Source organism: Danio aesculapii, chromosome 4 (assembly GCF_903798145.1).
Source record: "Danio aesculapii chromosome 4, fDanAes4.1, whole genome shotgun sequence".
In the NCBI taxonomy this organism is placed as follows: Eukaryota; Metazoa; Chordata; class Actinopteri; order Cypriniformes; family Danionidae; genus Danio; species Danio aesculapii.
Genome location: NC_079438.1, coordinates 2405495 through 2426918, shown reverse-complemented (window position 1 = coordinate 2426918; position 21424 = coordinate 2405495). Strand labels below are relative to the sequence as shown.

Below are 21424 nucleotides of genomic sequence, written 5' to 3'. Positions count from 1 at the left end.
TGTGAGGGATTCTGCGTACGCAGTGTTTCATACATCTGATTTTTTTACTGCGTACGCACATTTACAGCTTTGTGCATACGCAATGTTTTAGTATGAATTCAACGGAAGTCTTCGTACATGAGGCCCCTGCACTGTTGGAATTTGAACAATTCGTTATTTTTATAATGGAGATTTACATTCTTGATGAATAAAAAATAAATCAATGAAAAAAGTAGTAAATACAGGGTTCATTGGTCATGGAAAACCAGGAAAAGTTATGGAATTTTGACATGGCTTTTTCTAGGCCTGGAAAACTTTGGGAAAAACAGAAAAACCCACAAAGTTTTGGTAAAGTCATTGAAAACAGATATCTATATACTGGAATATAAGTTATTTACTTCTTTTCTGTCCTTGGCCAATCACATACTCTCACATTAGCATTATCTAAATCAATTTTACATAGATATAAATATAATAGATCACTGCGTGTTTTACGATATGCTGTAATAAATTTTACTTGAAAGTCTTGGAGAAATCATGGAAAAAGTCATTGGATTTTAATAGTAAAAATGTGTTTGTATTTACAGGGTTCAAGCACATTTTTACTACTAAAATTCAATGACGTTTTCCATGATTTTTCCAAGACTTTCAAGACTATTTTGTAATTGAATGCTTCATAAATACTATTTAAGCCGCACTCAAACTCGCACTCATTGCGAAGTCTAGTTTCCCTGGCGGACATCACCGAGGGTTTTTCCTGTTTCCTTCTTTGGATCTCTGTGTTTGACTCTGAATTAACCCCATTTATAAATCGGACACATTTAAATTGTTTTCACTTTAAATAAAAATATCTAGTAGTGAAGAAAGCCTAATTTTATTTCACTAACCTAAACACATTAACTTGAATTATGTGGTCCTACATTTATGATTAGTATAGCTTTACTGCAGTACTAAAATTATAATATTACTATTGCAAACCATGGTGCAAGAAACGTTTTTTTTTCCAAGATGGTTCCTACAGTGTTATCATAATATGACAATAGTAAACCATGGTCTCAAAACTGACCAACAAATCCAAACCAAAACACTGAAACAGACAAAAATGCCCATGAGGGTTCGATAAAATCCATTATTAACGTTATTAACAATAAAATAAATAAATAAACTGACCGTCGAGAGGCAGAAAGCCCTCTTCAGATGATTGTTTGTGCTCTGAGTGAACAGCAGTTGGCGCTATTGCACTGTTTACCGCGCTTTTCACATATAAACGTCATCAGGCTGCGCCTCCGCGCTCATACATCTGTTGTGATCGACTGAGGAAAGGTTTGTGTTCTCAAACATCTATCTTGTTTACAATGATGCAAATTGTATCGTTTTTACCTGAAATGCGATGCTATTTTTTATATTCGACTTTTCAAAGCTTCATTTAACAGGAATAAACGTTTTATATATAAAAAAAACGCGTCTGCACTGATTAATTGTAGAAACGTGTCTAATTGTCAGTCAGTTTATTCACAAAGACTAATAAATAACTAAGAGATAAACGTCTGACCTGCTGGTTAAAATACTACGACGTTAAATAGTAGCATACAAGGAGAACTAACTGTTGAGGACAAAGCATTTTTAAAAATTAAAAGGTTTTGCGTCTCAAATTTCTGCACAGAGACTTACAAATATACATATGAGCTTTGTCAAACATAATTTCTGAAGTAAATATTGTCATATAGGCATATTTTGCATGACAGTTTCTCTCACTGAGCTTATAAGCAGTCTGTACATCCAAAAAGTATTACATATGAAACTGAACTTCACAGCTTTTAAGAATATTGTATGAAGTGAATCCATTTGTAAATGTAAGAAATAATTACTATTTTGAATATAGACATGATCAGGTCGTCCATAAAAAATCGAATCAGTCGTTCAAGACTAGCGCTGCATGGCATTGGAACAAATTGCGATATTTAGTGTTTCAGCAATATGAAATATACTTAACTAGATTTTTTGTGGATAATTTATTATTTCAGAATGACTTTATAGGGATGATTTATAGCTGTATGAATCATAAAATTTATTTTAACGCAGAGTAGGCATGGGACGATAACCGTTTTCAAGGTATACCGCAGTTTGGGAAAAGTTAACATTTTAAAACCGCTAAAATTGTCTGTAATAGCGTTCCTAAGGTATGTGTGCGTTTTTTTTTTTTTTTTTTTTTTTTCGTTTTTTTAATACTTTTTTTTTTTTTTTTTTTTTTTAGGACAACAGTATTTTCAGGAGAAAAAATATCCAAAGCTGCCATTTTAAATTGTAAAGAAGTCAGTGTTTTTGAAACAAATGAAGACAGAAGTGATTCATTTTCATTATTTAGCCTGACGTGTTTACTGCTCCAAAATATTATAAATTTCTCTCAATATATATTGTTTTCAAAGGAGAAATTTTTTTTAGTTTTTTACGCTGAAATTTAAAAAGAATATATTTAGAGCAGTGATCACAATACTGTGAAACCGTGATATTTTTATCCAAGATTATCATCCCGTCAGAATCTTATTTTTATTCGATGTTTGACGTAATCTCAACTGAAACATGGAGAGAAAACGGTAGCTCTGCCCCTTTAAAAAAACACCCAATATTTAGTTTTTATCAAATCTCTAAATCCTTAAAATTTAATTTAAACTTGATTTTAAGTGGTGGAAATGAATATAAATGAGAGAAATAAATGCTTAATATTATATTTATTTGTCTGGTAAGTCTTAATAGGCACAAATTTAGAAATGTAACGTGAAATGACACTTAGTAGTCTTCACTTTAAAACAGTTTGTTTGTTGAAGCTATGCTTTAAACTCACTTGATGTGTTTAACAGGAAACAAAATGTAATTGCTAAACTTTACATGGTTAAACCATTAATATACAAGCTCCTATTCCGGACTAACACTCAAATTTATCAAAAGATCAGAAAAACGTATTTGTGACTCGTGTAAGAATATTTTGACCATAACATATATTTTAACGTAAATGTGTATTTTTAAATGATATCAGTTATTACGTTTATATTCAGGAAATATTGTTTAAAAACACGTCTTCTGGGGGAGTTTTAGAATATTTATCATTAATCAAACTAAAAGATTGTATATTAGGGTTGGGCTGATAGACGATGCCATCTTCCATCGCCGATAAACTTCACGATGCTGAGCCGGCTCGCGATCCATCGCCCCACATTTATATTGATATATAACTTATTATTTGCATGTCATCTTAATAGCAGTAACGTTCTTTTCATGGGCTGTGTTAAATTTTACATAAAGCTGCCGCTTGCTTGATTATTCAGTACCTCTCGCGCTTAAAATGTGTGGATTCAGTGGAAAACGCTGTTACCTGCAAACCCCGTCCTACAGACTTTCCAGTGAATGGCTTTAGTTATTTTCATAGCGGACTTGAAGCCTTTCATTCACTCTTGGAAAAGTGTAAATGGTGGATTAACATTCAGCACATGATCACGAATAACATGTGCCATTATTAGTAACTTCAGGTGGTTTCTAAAACTAAATCTGCCATTGTTTTCATTCTCTCATCTTCACGTTTTCGCGGTTGTAGCTCCTTTCATCTAAAGGCAGGAGGCATTGACTGAGTGATTGACAGCTGATATTAACCAATCCATTCGTGTTCAGTTCTAGCGCAGTGGGCCAATAAGAAGAGCACAAAGGCGGGGCAAGCATTGCAGGCTTTTTTTTTTACTTCAGAAAATTTTAATCTGTTCCTGTTTGGCGTTTTTAGGTGCAAAGATGCATTCTGCATAAACGTCTCCTAAATCTGCGCACACGCTGAGGATTTTGGCGTAGAAAAAGCGAAAATTTATGCACTACCACAAATGCTTCTAAATATATTTTAGGTCGCATAGAAAAAATTTCGGGCGCATATGCGACCAAAACGGTCGAGCCCTAGCATCTATACTTGTTATTATTTTCTCATAATAATATTAAAATAACAAAGTTCATCAGTCACAATACAAATTACAGTGAACTCTCGAACTCTCCTCCACCAGCTGTGGGAAAAAGCCATAATGACACAGATCACTCTGCATATTCATGCCAGAGTCCCGCGGAAAAAAAGTGATTGACAGGTGGTCATTTGTGTGTAACTTTATTTATTTATGGTTTGGTTCTGGGTAAAGCAAAGACCATGCGGGTCAGGTAGTAAAAACAGTAGGCTACAATTAATTAATTCGTTATGAATTATTTGATATCTAACAATCACCACCCCCACCTACGACGACGATGCCATTGTCCATCGCGATGTTTCACATTAGACATCGTAGGATGCCAAATTGGTCGACATCGCCCAATTGTATATGATTCTTTCGAGTATTGTTTTTTGTACAATGATTGCAGGTTATATACTGGATATTTAGTGTAGGTTTTGCCATAAATATAGCCAATGCTGCTGATATCGCATTAAAACATAAATGAAGAAACTGTTAAGAAACCTGACCTTTATAGTATGATTATGAATATGAGTAGATTAAAATTGAGCATCATATTACTAAAATGTCTCATGAAAATAAAATAGTTTTTATTTAGATGTTAGTATTGTTGGTTTTTAGGATATCTATAAGCGAGTGTGGTCCAAAACAGTAGCTATGTGTCCATCCACCTATTTTTAAGCGCAGTTTGCATATGTGGATAAAAAAACAGTTGATGGAAACGCCATTATGGGCATAAAAAACATATATGCGCATAACTGAGTGGGATAAACTTATTCATTCATTTTCTTGTCGGCTTAATCCCTTTATTAATCGGGGTTGCCACAGCGGAATGAACCGCCAACTTATCCAGCTCATGTTTTACGCAGCGGATGCCCTTCCAGCTGCAACCCATCTCTGGGAAACATCCATTCACACTTATACACTACGGACAATTTAGCCTACCCAATTCACCTGTACCGCATGTCTTTGGACTGTGGGGGAAACCGGAGCACCCGGAGAAAACCCACGCGAACGCAGGGAGAACATGCAAACTCCACACAGAAATGCCAACTGACCCAGCCGAGGCTCGAACCAGCAACCTTCTTGCTGTGAGGCGACAGCACTACCTACTGCGCCACTGCGTCGCCTAGTAAGAAACTTCTCGATGGAAACACTTTTACCGAACAAATTCCAGTATGTGTGTTAAAAAAACTCATGTGATTTGGTTCAAAGAGATCATGTGATGATAAACGTGTGTAAATGGACAAAATAACAGGCTGAGCACGTTGTAAAACATCTGAAATGTTGTTTTGGTCATTCTAAAACGCCTGAACCATCTCAGTATTAGTGTTATTATATTATTAATTACTAGAATTGTCAGAAGCGTCTGTGCTCCGCGTCTAACGCCTTCAAATGCCACCGTGCGTTCATTGCATGTCAGCATTGTCTTCTAAGGCGCAAGTCATTTATTAAATAAAGATCAACGCAGCTTCTCCAAAATGCAGTAAATTCTGTTTTTACTGTTAATATTTGGCGCCAGACTTTATTCGATTTGACTCACTGGATGGAAACGCTACTTTATTTGCTTATATTTTATGCGATAATCCAGTTTTACGCATAAATTTAATGCGCATCTTTGGATGGAAACGTAGCTACTGACAAAATTAACATTTCGAAGATCTTAAACAGATATAAAAATGTAAAGCTTGAAGTTTGTCACTTCCGCTCAAATAAATCAACCTGTTTCCCATCAAATCTTCCCAAAATCCAATCAAATCTTTATCAAATCAAAAGCTCGATAGTGTCTGACATGCCCCGCCCCCTTCAAGACGCTTTTCATTTGCTTTTCATTTGATGCGCTTGAGCTCAACCACTGTCACTGGCAGAGCAGTGATGAAACAAAACGCTATTGGCTGTTTTTAAAAGGGGAGGGGCCACACTATTTGCCACCCTCTCTTCGTGTTTCGGTTGAGATTACGTCAAACATCGAATTAAAAAAATGCACATTTCAAAGCGCTTCACGGGACCTTTAAGTTTCATTCATAAATTTTCTCCTTTAGGGCTAGGCAATATGGAGTTCATACTCTGGCATATTTTGAGTAAGTAACCTCTTATATCCCTGTATTTTTTTGTGTACAATCCTCAGTTAAATTCAAAGTCAAATGCATCATGTGATTATTATAAAAATATTTCTCAACATGTATAGGAATGTATAGGCACTATTGGAATTGCTCCGTTTCTTCTTCTTCCTCTTCTTCTCCGCAATGAATCGCGATTTTGAGGGTCTAAACATGCCTGAAAACCACCAAACTTTGCACACGCCCCAGAAGTGGCGAAAATTTACGTTGTTATAGGTTTCGGAAGTGGGCGTGACAAAATGACTCGACAGCGCCACCTATGCACATTTGACGGACCAGCGCCCGAGCTACAATTCACGCACGAAAATTGGCACACACCTCAAACATGCCAAAACCTCTTGGAGCGATATCTCAAACCCAACAGGTAGTCGGATATTTTTAACTTTCTGCGCCGAAAAAATTTTGTTTTCCCATTTCCAGGTGTTGTATTTTAACGAATTCCTCCTAGGGATTTTATCCGATCAACACCAAAATCGGGTTTTGTCATCTAAAGGTCTTGCCGATATTAAATTGTGAAGATCTAGAGTTTTCGTCGAAGGGCGTGTCCGTGGCGGCCTCGCAAACTTTGACGATTCGCCACGAAACAGGAAGTTGTTAAAACTCAGGCATGCATTATCCGATCTGCCTCAAAATTGACACGTTTGATAAGAGTCCTGACCTTGGCGATGTAAAGATACAGTTCTTAACCTGTATAGAACTGAAAAATTCAGCTTTTCTTGGTTTAAAACAGTGATTGAGATGGTTCCAATATTTTTGGAGAGAGAAAAAAGAGCAAACGCGTAAAGAAAAATCCTCTTAGCACATTTTCAACTAACTAAATTAATAACACTTCATTAAGGAATGCTCCGTCCTAAAGCTGAGTGTTCACGGTGTTAGTAACACTGGTTTGGTTTGTCTCAATTCATGCTATTTACTCCTGGCTCACTACCTGCCTATTAATGAGATGTTAACTATTCAATAATAGTTATAAAGCTTATATAGCTTATTCTGCATCCAAAATCCAACCCAAAACCTAAACCCAATGTCTACCTTACTAACTATTAATAAACAGCTAACTTAAGGCTGATTTATACTTCTGCGTTGAGTGATCGGCGTGACCCACAGCGTCTGCCTTGCGCGTAGCTGTGCATTTATACTTCTGCATGCTGTTTGTAAAGCTCTGCAATAACACTTCTGAAACGCTAGCTGGCAGTAGGTTTAAATGTTCCTCTGTGCAGAGTTTCTTCGCTGGTGTTTTGTTTCTTTCTGAAGGCTACTTAAATGCAGGGGTTTTCAACCTTTTAGGACATGCCCCCCCACCCCCCAAAAAAAGTTTGGCTAATTTCACTCGCGCCCCTCTTCACCGAGCCAAAATTATAATGCATGTGCAAACATCATTCACATATCACTTGCTGCGTTTAAAATGCGTAGAATGAATTAAATTGAAACCTAAATATACGGCTTACATGATTCAGTGTGATGGCTCAGCCTTTTTCTGTGAGGACAACATGGGTTCCTGACACGACTAACCGTAAATCATCTTTCACAGTCAATAAGTGAGCCATATCCTACTTGCTTTTGCTGTACGTACATGCAGAACATGCTGCTTCACAAAGTTCACAGAGCCCTGACGGCGTGCTTGAGTCAAATATTGAGTATTTTAACATGGACGCCAATATTTTAATAGATTAATACAATTACGACAATACTTTGATTAAGAGTCACCATGTAAACAGCGATGTTTGATGACCTTAATCCAACTAAAGTCATAACTAAACTAAACAGATTTTAAGACGTGTAGATTTTGCATATGTTAATGGCATTATTGAAGTAAACACTGCAATCAAACTATTACCGTCATGTAGGACTTTTTGCTATATTTTCCCACAAGATCCACACGTGCGGCTGTCAGTAAGACCGCAGACTCGCACATCGCGAAATGCGGAAGCTTTTTTCTTTCCATTTGGCGTGTGTTATTAAATACCATTAAAACAACACTCTTCCAGCAGTCCTCACTCCTTATTTGCGACTAATACCCTAGTTTGTCACGGGGGCATGAATGAAATGTTCATGAGTTGAAGTGAAACTGCCGAACTGCAGTTAAAGTCACCCAAAATTACAGGAAACTCCTACATGAAAGCACTTCACGTAAACACCTTAATTATAATATTGTCTATTGAGGCAAATAACTAGATTACACGTTCGCCTTTGCCATAGTAAGCTACCACAATATAGTGCATATGAGATAAATGACATCAGTTTGTAATAACCGGTTACGATCTAATACTGAACCGATAACGAATTAGGGGCAAGATGTGGAGGCAAAGACCATATAATCACATATGAGCAATAAAAGGGCCACAGTTTGTACAGGTATTATTGTATATATGTGTGTGTGTGTGTGTGTGTATAGAACAAAATATGAATAAAGTCTGAATAATTTATCATTAAATACTAAAAGAACGTTTTACATGAAACGGTTTTAAACATGAAACAAATAAATATATTTTTGCATTTAACCCACAGAAAAACAGCTGAAGAGACTGATCTCTACATGACGCACTGTTACAAAGATGGCGTTTATTAAAGAGGAGAGTGAAGACGTGGAGATTGAAGAAACGTTCAGAGTCAAACATGAAGATCCGGTGGAACAAACAGGTCGGTTTTCAAGTTGAACTCATATTATCACTACTCATGTTATTGTTTGGAGATAACAACATTAATTTAAAAAATAATTTATAAAAACAATCAAATATTAATTTTATTTACCATCTATACCACATACTTTGGACTGTGGGAGGCGTTTTGGATACAGTATCTGGAATGTAATAGGAAAGGTTTAAGAAACTTCAGAAACTCTTAGGGTTCAGTTTTCCTAACCTTAGAATTAGGGATGCTCATTTCGGTTAATTTTGCTAACTGACAACCGCCACTCATTAACCGAATATTAACTGTTAACAGATTAATATTAAAACATTATTTAATTTTTTTAAAATAATTGACGTGTCTATTTTATGACACATTAATATTGCATTTTAAAATACCGTTTTTAACATGCGAACAGGCTGTGGTAGATTAGGCTATGTATGCTATTTAAAAATTTATATTATATAAGAACTATTAATAATTGCAATTTTCCAAATGGAAAAAGGTTGGTTTGTTGGTTGTAGCCTACACTAAATCATCAATAGCCTATTGGTTGAGTTTTTGACGCGGCTCCAAGCGATCAGCACTGGCTTTTCAACTCGTCTGTGTCAAACTGTGACCGGAAATATCCTTCTTTCATTTCACTTCTTTGGCAAAATACATCTGTAGGCACGTGTTACTGTCCCGCGAGTTAACAATTCTGTGTTGCACATCAGAGGCGGATCACAGCGAACACTATTTTCCATTCCAATAACGTGAGGCGCACCTCACTGCCTTTATTGATGACAAGAAAAAAGAAGCGCGGTGTTCTTTTGATATGTCACTAGGAAACGACTGAATCAGCTGAGCCGTGTTGTGCGTGAGTGTTGCGGTCAATGTCGTTATAATTGTAATGTTTTTTAATAGCATTTTGATATTCAAGATTTGTAAAGTCATACAGCTCTGGGTGACTTGAAACAGCGAGCACTAGTCTCTCCTCCATCACTGTAGTCGGCTTGACAACACAAACACTGCTGTCACCTCAAAGGTAACCCCGCCTCTGCTTTCATTTGAGTGAAGAATGAAAACGTACGCAACTGAGGTAACACGCTTTTTCCGCTCGAGCGCACAACGGCAAAACCCAAGACGCGCAGGGCACATAAGCAGCGCGTAAAACACTCGCAACCGTTAGTAAACCATTCAAAATATGCACCTCTCAATACCTCTCGATCACTCTGATCACTTTTTTTAATCGTTTAACTTCGGTTACAAATCCACCCCTTTGGTTAGCGGGTAATCGGTTATTCTGAGCGTCCCTACTTAGAATATATTTAGGGAAACATCAGTTAAGGGGATTTATGCAACACAGTTCACTGGTTTTAAGGAGATTACTCCCAGTCGCGGATCCTGACGAACCACAGACCAAAATACAGTCAACTTCGAATTCTAGCCGTGTAATTCTGGATAAACTGCCAATCAATTTTGTCTTGATTAAATGTATGATTAAACCCATTCGACCCTCACTAAACTATGGTCATGTACATTCTGCCTCCCTGCCCATAGTATACTGCTTGTACGCACATCTTGCCTCCCTTGACAAAGTATGTTACTCGCGCTACTCACCAAGACAGAGGATGTCAGAAAACCCTCAGTACATCATAGCCAGTTATGTTCTGTTACTAAACCAATACCAAATCGACCTAGTCTGCAGAGCGATGCACCAAAACAATGATTCATTTTGACACCCCTAGTGAAAGATTTGATAAAGCCTGTATTATTACCAGCAGACTTTAAATTGGATAGAAAATTTTAAAAGAAGGCGAATTGACTGATTAAGATTGTTCTCGCAAGACATTGGGGATGACGAAACACCTACTTGAACAGGTACAATTCCCAAGCATATATACAGTAAAAGTGCCACAAGTTGTGGCTAAATAAACAGAAAGAACACTAAAGTGTCTATGTCAGGGCTTCTCAAACTCTGTCTTGCAGATTTTAGCTCCTACTTGCCTCAACACACCTTCTAGAAAGAAATGTTTCTAGAAAGCCTAGTACAAGGGTCTCAAGCTCGATTTCTGGAGGGCCATAGCTCTGCATAGTTTAGCTCCAACTAGAGATCTGCGTGGGACAGGATTTTTACTTCCGCTCCCGCCAGGTTTTATTCCGCACCGCTCCCGCTGTATGTTCACCCACTGCCCGATTCGCCTCGTTTTCTACCCGACTGTTCCCGCTAAATTTTGATCTGTTTTCAAAATCTCGCATTAAAATTGGGCACTACCAAAAAAAGAGAGAGATAACAGTTAAAAGTGTAGGTTGTGCAAAGATTGTAGGCTAAATGCCAGATTTGTTCGCCCCTTTGTGATGAGACCTGAATGCTGTGTGACCTGCGGTGAGGTTTGTGGCTGGTCAGTCACTGACTCTTTCAAAGTCAGCCGCTTCCGTTCAAATTACACCAGAGTTACCGACCGATACCGCGTTTTATTCCTGCGCCGCAAACAATCTGGTCGGTCCAGCGGCTCCCACGGAACAGCTGCGGAAATGCAGACCACTAGCTCGAACCACCTCCGACTCAGACCTGATTAATAATCTCTAGTAGTCTTGAACACTTTGATTAGTTGGATCAGCTGTGTTTGATTAGGGTTGGAGCAAAATTGCAGAGCTGCCACCCTCCAGGAATCGAGTTTAAGACCTATGACCTTGTAAGAGCTTGAATAGCTATCCCAGGTGTGTCTGATTGGGGTTGGAGTTAAAATCTGCAGAACACAGGACCTCCAGGACCAAGATTGAGAAACCCTGGTCTAGGTAGAGTTGCACTTAAACTAGTCACTTTGCTGCCATGTTGCTGGTTTTGATTCTCTAAATATTTGTTGCTATTGGCCAATAATTTGCGCTAATCTTTAACACTGTCTGTTTGCTTTAGATCTTTTGTTACCAAAAAAGGAGAATCAAGATCTGAATAAATTGAAGATTGAAGATCTCCACAGAAATCATTTCATAGCTGGAGAGAGATCACAAACAACAAACAAATGTTATGAGTGTGAAAAAGTTTTCGAACTTAAAAAGAACTTTAAACAACACATGCTAACGCACTTTATAGATGGCTGTTTTACATGCCAGCTGTGTGGAAGGAGATGCAAAAACTGGAGAGCGTTTGAGCATCACATGGAAATTCACACGGAAGAAAAACCTTTCAGCTGCCAACAGTGTCCAAAGACTTTTGCTCGAAAGGATAAACTCAAACTCCACATGAAAATTCACACTGGAGAGAAACCCTTCACATGCCAAGAGTGTGGAAAGACTTTTGCTCGAAAAGATAATCTGAATAGCCACATAAGAGTTCACACCGGAGAGAAGCCTTTCACCTGCCAAGAGTGTGGAAAAAGTTTCGCTCAAAAAGCATACCTCAGACTACACATAAGAGTTCACACCGGAGAGAAGCCTTTCACCTGCCAAGAGTGTGGAAAGAGCTTCATTCAACAAGGAGTCCTTAAAGTCCACATGAGGATTCACACTGGAGAAAAGCCTTACACTTGCCAACAGTGCGGGAAGGGTTTTTCTCACTCTTTAAACCTTAATATCCACATGAGAGTTCACACCGGAGAAAAGCCTTTTACATGTCAACAGTGTGGGAAGAGTTTCAGTCAAATAGGGGCCCTCAAGTTCCACATGAGAACTCACACTGGAGAAAAACCCTTCAGCTGCCAGCAGTGTGGAAAGAGTTTCAGAGTAAAAATGAACCTTAAAAAGCACATGAAAGTTCACACCGGAGAAAAACTTTTCACCTGCCAAGAGTGTGGAGTGAGTTTCAGAGTTAAAAAGACTTTTTCTTCCCACATGAGGGTTCATTTATCAGAGTGAGAAGACTTTGACATGTCCAATATGAAAAGACATTTGCTAATTAATTCTTTCAGCAGCGGAGTGTGGTAAGAGGTTTAAAAGCGAGCTTTCAAACATTACCCGTGCCCTCACTTTGAAGGAAAGCATGATACCTGCTAGTGATGGGTCATTATTGAACGATTCGTTCATTATGAACAAATCCTTAATGTGACTTGTGACTAAAGTGAACAATGAGTCATCTCAGGAAGTGATTTGTTTGTTCACACATGCTTTCAGCCGTTCCCAGCAAATCTGCGAGTTACCAGCAGAGGCACTCTCATCTGATTATAGACTTCACTCCCGATGCCCCCTGTACCTCATCAAAAACAAACAACCGCCATTGACGGTTAAGAAAACAAGCATCTTTTTATTAAGGGTTTTTGAAAATGACCTTCCATGTAGTGTGTAACACTGCTTTAAGAAAAGTGAAATATCCAGCTAAGGTTTCAATCTGAAAGTGCACCATGTTTAAAACTATTGATTCATTAATTAAAGAGTCGACTCAAGAGTGGTTCAAATGAATCGCTGGGGTAACGAATCTTTAGCCGTGTCAGCTTGATGTTGATGCAGAACTCAAGCCCCGCCCATTTGTTGCATGCGCAAACCCGTAAAAATTTAAACCTCTTGCCCCGGCTACAAACACTGTAGGCTGTGAAGAGTCAGTGGTGGAAGTTTATTTTTGCAAAAATACCTCAGCATTATAGCCCCAGCCTTGTGCTTTGTTCCTGTCATTTTTCTGACGAGCGCTTCTACATGCTTACAATGGGGGATTTGTTGGATCAGAAGACTACTGATGTATGGGACTTTGTGTACTGTAAAGTTCCTTTCAAGCTCTGACAGTTCATGGATCAGTTTCTTCCTCCATTTCACAAGTGTAACTAACTTAAGTGCGATTAAAATGGCTGCCGCCTCATTTTTTCTAGCTTGCAAATGATATACTTAATTGTGTTTAGTTACTTGTAACCATTTGTACTGTAGCTGGTTAACTCTTTATATTCTAATATCGCGTCTAATGCCACGTTGAAAACGCGATGTGTGCTGCTTTGTTTACGGATTTAAATGCATTTGTAAGCTCGCGGTCCACTGCCGTTTGTCGTTGTTATGGCCACCATCAGCTGTTCCTACACATGTGCGACGGTCAAGTTTCAAAATAGTTCAGCTTTTGCCGCTGTGTGGATCAATGCTGAATGTGTGTCATGGTTAAAAGTAGACCAATATGCTGGTGTTAAACTGCATTGCTTTAATGCACTCCTGCATTGGGCTCACACATACACTCTGCACTCTGACTACTTCAAAATTGTTGATAAGCCGTGGTGGGCGTTTCTCTCTGTCTCTCGCTGATCGCAGTCGACCAATCGCAACAGACTGGGTCATCAGACCAATCAGTGCAGATTAGCATCACGCTAAGGAGGGGTTTGGGAACAAGTGAATCGCTGAACAAATCATATGGGAGTCGCTGGGAGAGTTAGGTAAAAATAAATGATTATAAGACAATGAAAGTATGTTTTATTTTTTATAATTATTTTTTAGGGGTTTTCATCTTTATTGGGATAGGACAGTGGAGATATTACAAACTGGAAAGTGTTGGGAGCAGAGATAAGGGAAGGATTGGTAAAGGACCTTGAGCTGGGAATCGAACTCGGGTCTTTGTGAGCACCTTGGTGCTATGTGTCGACACACTAACCCTTAGTAGGCTATTGGCGCCGACACAATAAAAGTGTTTTTTTGACCTTGCACGCATATAAGACTACTGTTGGAGACCCCCAAAACCAAAATATGACCTTTTTTAATGCATAATAGGGGCTCTTTAAAATGGAAAATGTACCTTTTTCACGTGGCACGTCATGTTATGTGTTACATTGATATGGAGCAACTGAGATCTGGTATAAATGAAAAAGTAATGACAATAACAGTGAAGGACGAGCTAAGATTTTTTTTAGACCCCCTAGCGAGATGAAATGAGTTAATTTCTCTAGACGAAATATTACATTTGGCTAAAATGTATCTGGGTTACCTTCAGAATTTTGGGATAAAAGTAAACATGTAAGACTAATCCAGGCGTGTCCAAACTCGGTCCTGGAGGGCTGATATCCTGCAGATTGTAGCTCCAACTCGCTTCAACACAACTGCAAGGATGTTTCTAGAAAGCCTAGTAAGAGCTTGATTAGCTAGCCCAGGTGTGTCTGATAGAGATTGGAACTAAACTTTGCAGGACACCGGCTCTCCAGGACCGAGTTTAGACACCCATGGACTAATCAAAGGCATTCTTCCTGTACAAGTCACTGCAAATTCTGTTTACAGGCCAAAGAGGAATAAGTATCCTCTTAAGTGAGAGGCTGTAAATTGCATTAAGTCCTTGTTAAATTTGTTGCTCAAGGCAAGATTCATCATACCATGTGATGAATCACCTGTGAAAACCTCAATATTTCCTCTGCAATACCTTGCCTGTTCAATGTAGGGCTGTAAAATTAGCTCAATGGCACAAAGATGCGACCCATGTAGATGAGAGCAGAAAGTAAACTCTTCTTATACACTACCTGACAGAAGTCTTGTCGTCGACCCCAGTTGTAAAAGTGGCAGAAGGTCGATATTTTTTTTTTGCCCCCATGAATCATCTGTTGAGCTGCGTCCCAATCATCACAAATACTGCAGAAGACCTACTGGAACCCGCATGGAGCCAAGATTCAAAAATCAGTCAAGTTTGGTGAAGGAAAAATCATGGTTTGGGGTTACATTCAGTATGGAGGCGTGCGAGAGATCTGCAGAGTGGATGGCAACATCAACAGCCTGAGGTGTCAAGACATTTGTGCTGCCCATTACATTACAAACCACAGGAGAGGGCAAATTCTTCAGCAGGATAGCGCTCCTCATGCTTCAGCCTCCACATCAAAAGCTCCTGAAAGCAAAGTAAGTCAAGGTGCTCCAAGATTGGCCAACCCAATCACCAGACATGAACATTATTAAGCATGTCTGAGGTAAGATGGAGGAGGCATTGAAGATGAATCCAAAGACTCTTGATGAACTCTGGGAGTCCTGCAAGAACGCTTTCTTTGCCATTCCAGATGACTATTATTAAGTGATTGGAGCCAGAGATGCGTCGATGCAGTCCTCGAAGCTCATGATGGAGTCAGACACAATATTCATTCTGTTTCCACTGCAGCATGACCACATATTCTATACTGGACATTTTTTCTGCTCAGTGAAGACTTTTGTCCAAGCAAAGTCAAACCTTAGAGTCCTAATGAAATCATTACAAGTTCATTCAAGTTTTAGTACATTTCTTTATTTCCTGTAGTTTATAAATCACATCTTGTTGTTTGTCAAGTGTAGTAAGCTGTTTTTGTGCAAAATTTACAAAACATTTCAAATTTACTTACAATGGAGAATGAAAAATATGTACATACGTGCTAAAAAAAAAAGTATAATACAAAAGAAACGTTTCTTATATTGTTAGACACTTAATAATGCTTCAGTGTGTGGTACTCCTCAAAGCACGGGACGACACACAATGGAGTGTTGCACTGCGCGCACATGTATTTGGTCAGGCGTCTCTGCTTGTCCTTGCGTGTCCCAGAGAGGCAGACCTTGCAGTGTCGTCGAGTCCGGCTGCCCTGGGAAACGGTCTGAGGTACTAAAGATGGGAAGTGCCTGTCTGTGAGGCGCAGAGGAGTCTCCAAAGCAGGACAGCCCCCTGTGGAGGGACATAGAGATGTGCTGTACTCCTCCAGCAGACCCCTCACTACGTTCACCTTGATTTGGATGGAGGTGGTTTCTTTCCCTGTTGAAAGTAGAGCAGATTGATAGGCAGTGAGGATGAGGAGTGGGCTTTGTGATAGTATGTTGTAGATTCGAATGAACTGATGGTTGAATAATTTATCATCTTGTTATTAAAGTAGTTCTTGTAAAGAATTCTTGTTGTGATGTGCGAGGCCACTGGTTTCCTATCTGATCCGATACCAAGTAAAATGAAGGCAAGTATCGGTGGTGATACCGATCAGATGCGGATACTTTGCCCAAAAATTACTGTTTGGGAAATTAAAGTAACAAGTAGCGTACTTAAGTGTCACTTCACACTGAATACGAGACCTATTACGGCAGGGGTCACCAAACTTGTTCCTGGAGGGCCGGTGTCCTGCGGATTTTAGCTCCAACCCTAATCAAACACACCTGAACAAGCTAATCAAGGACTTACTAGGTATACTTGAAACATCCAGGCAGGTGTGTTGAGGCAAGTTGGAGCTAAACCCCACAGGGACACCGGCCCTCTAGGACCGAGATTGGTGACCCCTGTATTACGGGTTATTCTTGTTTATTGATGAAGAGTTATCATACAAAAAAAGAGCCAACTTGCATATTCATTGACAGCATCTGAGCATGTATATAATTTGGTCATTTAATTATTTCATAAACAAATTTCTTTTTAAACTTCAGGGAACTGCCGTTGTTTTATCATTGTCACAAAAACCCAAGCCCCCAAAATACAGCCATATCACCACATTGCCTCCCTCTGTACCTACCTGGATAGTGCCTGTCTGCTGCACTTAAGGACTCTTAAAGCAATCGTCTGTCTCGGCCTAGCAGCACCTGTGCCTCTCCATTCCACTTCTGACCGCCTAGTCATGACCAGTGTTGGTGAGTAACTAGTTACATGTAACGGCGTTACGTAATTTAATTACAAAATAAAAGTAACAGTAATTCGTTACAGTTACTTATGAAAATGTTAAAGATTACAAATGGGGTTACATCTAAATATAAATGACATCTAATAAAAGAGTTTTTGATATGCACGATGCCTTCTGCTAAGGCCATTTATTAAAGCGCTGCTGTTCTGATGCTTTTGATTGGATTTCCAGTTTGATTGTGGCGCACCACGCCTACCAGTTACGTTAGTCCTCTCTGCCGCTGAAAGCATTATTCTACTACAATCAGTCTGAGAGCTGCAAGTAGTGACGCTACTAGCTTAACTACATTTCTCAGTAGCGTGACGGTAGCGTCACTACTTTATAAATCAAAACGCTTTTCAGTAGCGAAGCTATTTTTGTAGTCAATCGCGGATCGCGGATCAATAAGTGACGGCACCGACATTCACAGAGCTGTGAGGCCGGTGTCTAGTCGATAAAAGTAAATCCATATGATGGTGAGAATGACGATTTCTTCTTCTTCCTGTTTTTCGGTAAACAGAGCTACTGTAAGGTCACTCCTGCTTGGTATAAATGCTTGAAAATGATTGTTGAAAATATCCATTAGAAACTTAAAAGTAATCAAAAAGTAATCAGTTACTTTTATAAAGTAATCGATAAGGTACACTACTTACTACATTTTAAATTGGGTAATTTGTAATCTATTACATTTCCAAAGTAACCTCCCCAACACTGGTCATGACGTAGTCATATCCTGTCTTGTGATTACTGTGTAGATGTCTGATTAGGTTTGTGGTATTACCACAGTAACTCACTGTTTAGTTACACGCGTCACAAACCACATCGTTTAAGCTTATGGAAGTGAAGTAGCTCCACACATAACCCATATCCAATGACAGCGTGACTGAACAACATGCCCCAGCTAACTGAGTGGCTAGCTGGTGTGCCTTGCAGTTGTACAGTGGCATATTACGTACATGGCTTGGCAGGCGAAAGAACAAGTAGTTCCGACTAAGGAGGTTACTTCCCGTTGTATTTCTATTTACAATAAACTACATATTTGCTCTAAATTACTGAAATATCGACATTTTAATAAGATAATCGATTCTGGAACATACAAAGCTGTTATCGGAGATATCAATATTGTAGTATCAATCCGCACATCACTAAATTCCCGTAGCTCTAATGTTCAACAAGAGTCAATTCTTTGTCTTTATTTCTCTAGCGCTTCTACAATGTAGATTGTGTCAAAGCAGCTTCGCATAGAAGTTCTGGTTAACTGAAACGGTGTCAGTCCAGTTTTCAGAGTTGAAGTTCAGCTCAGTGTGGTTCAAATTTCAATGTTGAAAGTCAAAACACTGAAGAGCAAATCCATCGATGCGCAGCTCCACAAGTCCCGCGAGTCGAGTCTTGCAGAGAAACTCCAGATGGAAGCTTTTGCTTTGTGTTTACCTTATAAAAAAATGTACCCGAGAACATCCGCGGCACTTCACATCTTTACATTGTTGTCTATTTGCCGTGGACAGACACTGAATGGCTGAGACTGATTCCTGAAAGACCACGGTGACAGACGAGTCTCTGCATTGATCCCGTGGGCCAGTCTGAACACCCGCCAGTGACTTACTCACACCTGCAGCTTCTCCATGATGGACGTCTAGCGTTCTCCAGCCTCCGGCGCCTAGACTGCAGCTCTGCACAAAAAGTTTGGCCAGAGGAGAAACGGTCATGCTCAATTGAGCCTCGTTCCTCTCTAGGTTTTTCCCTTCACTTTCGTCAATTGGTGAAGTTTGTTTCTCACCACTGGCTTGCTTGGTTAGGACTTTTGGAGCTGTGAATCGATGGATTTGGTCTTCGGTGTTCGGACTCTCAGCAGTGAAATTTAAACCACACTGAGCTGAACTTCAACTCTCAAAACTGGACTGACACCGTTTGAGTTTACTAGAACTTCTATGTGAAGCTGCTTCGACACAATCTACATCGTAGAAGCGCTAGAGAAATAAAGATCAATTGAATCGAATTTCGGGTGTGCAAAAAAACTCAGAAAAGTCACGAGGTTATGAGCTGATGATGTGTGACCCAATCTGAGTCTTTAAAATTTCTCCGTGAGCGATCGCACAGGTGCGGATGCATCTGTACCACTCTGCTACTCAACTCCGTTCTCCTGTCGGGCCCCCGTGGAATCGGGGGAAGGAATCGCAGGTCAAAGAACGTGGCGTTCCAGGACAGGCCTACTAAATGCATAATTATATCAGACCAATAGTAGTTCAAAGGTGTTTCAGAGCAAAAATTATCTCCCCCAAAAAGTTTGCTTTAGTAAGTTATTTTGAATCATCCAAACAAACAAAAACAGAACTATTATTTAACTATTAAATAATATTAACTAGTATTGAAAGCCCCTTTCACACATACAGACCTTTCCAGAAAATTACCAGCTACTTTCCGGAAAGGTCTGTATGTGTGAACAGGCCCTTTTTAAAAATACCAGTAAATTTGTTCCGGCAATTCTCCGGAAAGAGAAGTTGTAACATAATCAGTAATTTGCCGGAACTCTGCGCTCTGTGAACACAGAAGGAAGATTGCTGGAAAGAGCTCGTTCACAATTAGAATGCTCTGACGTGAGACGTCTACTCCAGCCAATCAGAACACTCCGACGCATTCACATCTGAAATTAAAATAAACGCTGTTTGTTTACCTTCAAGCTCTGCTTCAGTCGCTCGACGATTGTATACGTGAAGCAGCCGGTATAAACGCACATATATATATTACGAACATCTCGACATGTGAAAGTGTTCGCGGTTCTGCCTTTGGATGTCTCACAAAGCAGCTACGGCTTTAAATAAAAGTTAAATCGCCGGACCCCTTCTATGTTTACAAACACAACGCAGCCTTTTAGAGCTCATTTCTGGTTAACGATGTCAGAATTTACTAGTATTTTGGAATGGATGCGTGAACGGTCTTTTCCGTAACGTTTTTGCCTGTGTGAACACCTTGTGAATTCACTGGTAAAGCCGTTTCAAAAAATTTCTGGATATTCAGCGGTATCACTGTGAGAAATGCGCTAAAGATGTCATTTCAGTTCCTTCTATGGTTCTGTTCGACGTATACTGGAGGCCTTTAGCTTCCGAGAATCGTTTCACATAAACACAAAGACACAAATACAGTGACTCAAAGTCATAGAGATAGCCAACCTGTTTGTTCCTCAGGATCTTCTTGTTTGACTATGAAGGTTTCTTCGATCTTCACGTCTTCAATCTTCACGTCTTCTTCTTTAATATACTCCATCTTATAGTCCCTTTTCTGTTTGAGAATGCTTTAAAGGCTAGATAACGAAAAAACAACACACGAATTAAAAAAAAAATGGCAGATTTTGCTGGTTTTGGCTTAACTGATCTTGGGTGGCTCGCCAATGTTTTAGATTACTCTAATACAGAGATGCCCAAATTACGACTCGCGGGCCGATGTTGGCTCATGGTAACCTTGATTTGACCCGCCATCCCATCTGAGAAGAGATGGAGATGGTTTAGAGATGCTCACTGAATGCTCACTGAAATTAAATGTTTGAATTTAAATGCTGTAGTTTGCTTAGTTTAAACCGTACATACCGAGGGATAGAGGACAACGCAGAGACTTCGGTGAGCGAATCAGATTCTGCTTGACTAGTCTATTCAGCATTAATCAAGTGATAATTGATAAAGTTTTACAGCATCAGTTACTACGATTCTAAGTAATGTTTTCAATTTATTTTTTAAATTACCCACGGCAACTTTAATGTACAATGGTTTGGTGTGTTTATCTTCGGCCCACGGCTTTCAATGATATTTGGCCCTTCATACGACAAGTTTGGGCGTCCATGTTCTAATACATAAACTAGTGAAGCTGACCAAAGTTCTTACAGGGAGAAGACTTTATTGAAGACTGTTAATATTACAGTTCCTCAACACTGATGTTTACCCATCAGTCTTCAAGTAACTCTCTGAGAGACACTACTTTTTACCAGTTACAACAAAGGATGTAACCCTCGAATGGTAATCCGTAGGCCATTTTCTTCACGCTTTTTCAGAAGCAGATGTTTGGTCGCGTATGAAACAAGCTACACAATCTATCACAACCAAAGACTGAACGTTGATGTGGAGGAGGACCATAAGCTCTGGTTGATCAATATTTATTTTACGTGTTCTGCAGATAACAAGTGCAGGGGAGCCAATTATAACCAGATTTTATTCGTCCATAA

General features: G+C 39.3%; 1 pseudogene; it reads left to right on the top strand.

Annotated features, from left to right (window-relative positions):
* Positions 1-8582: 8582 nt before the first annotated feature.
* The window catches only part of LOC130222658 (gastrula zinc finger protein XlCGF57.1-like), a 15418-nt pseudogene continuing 2576 nt past the window's right edge, over positions 8583-21424 (top strand).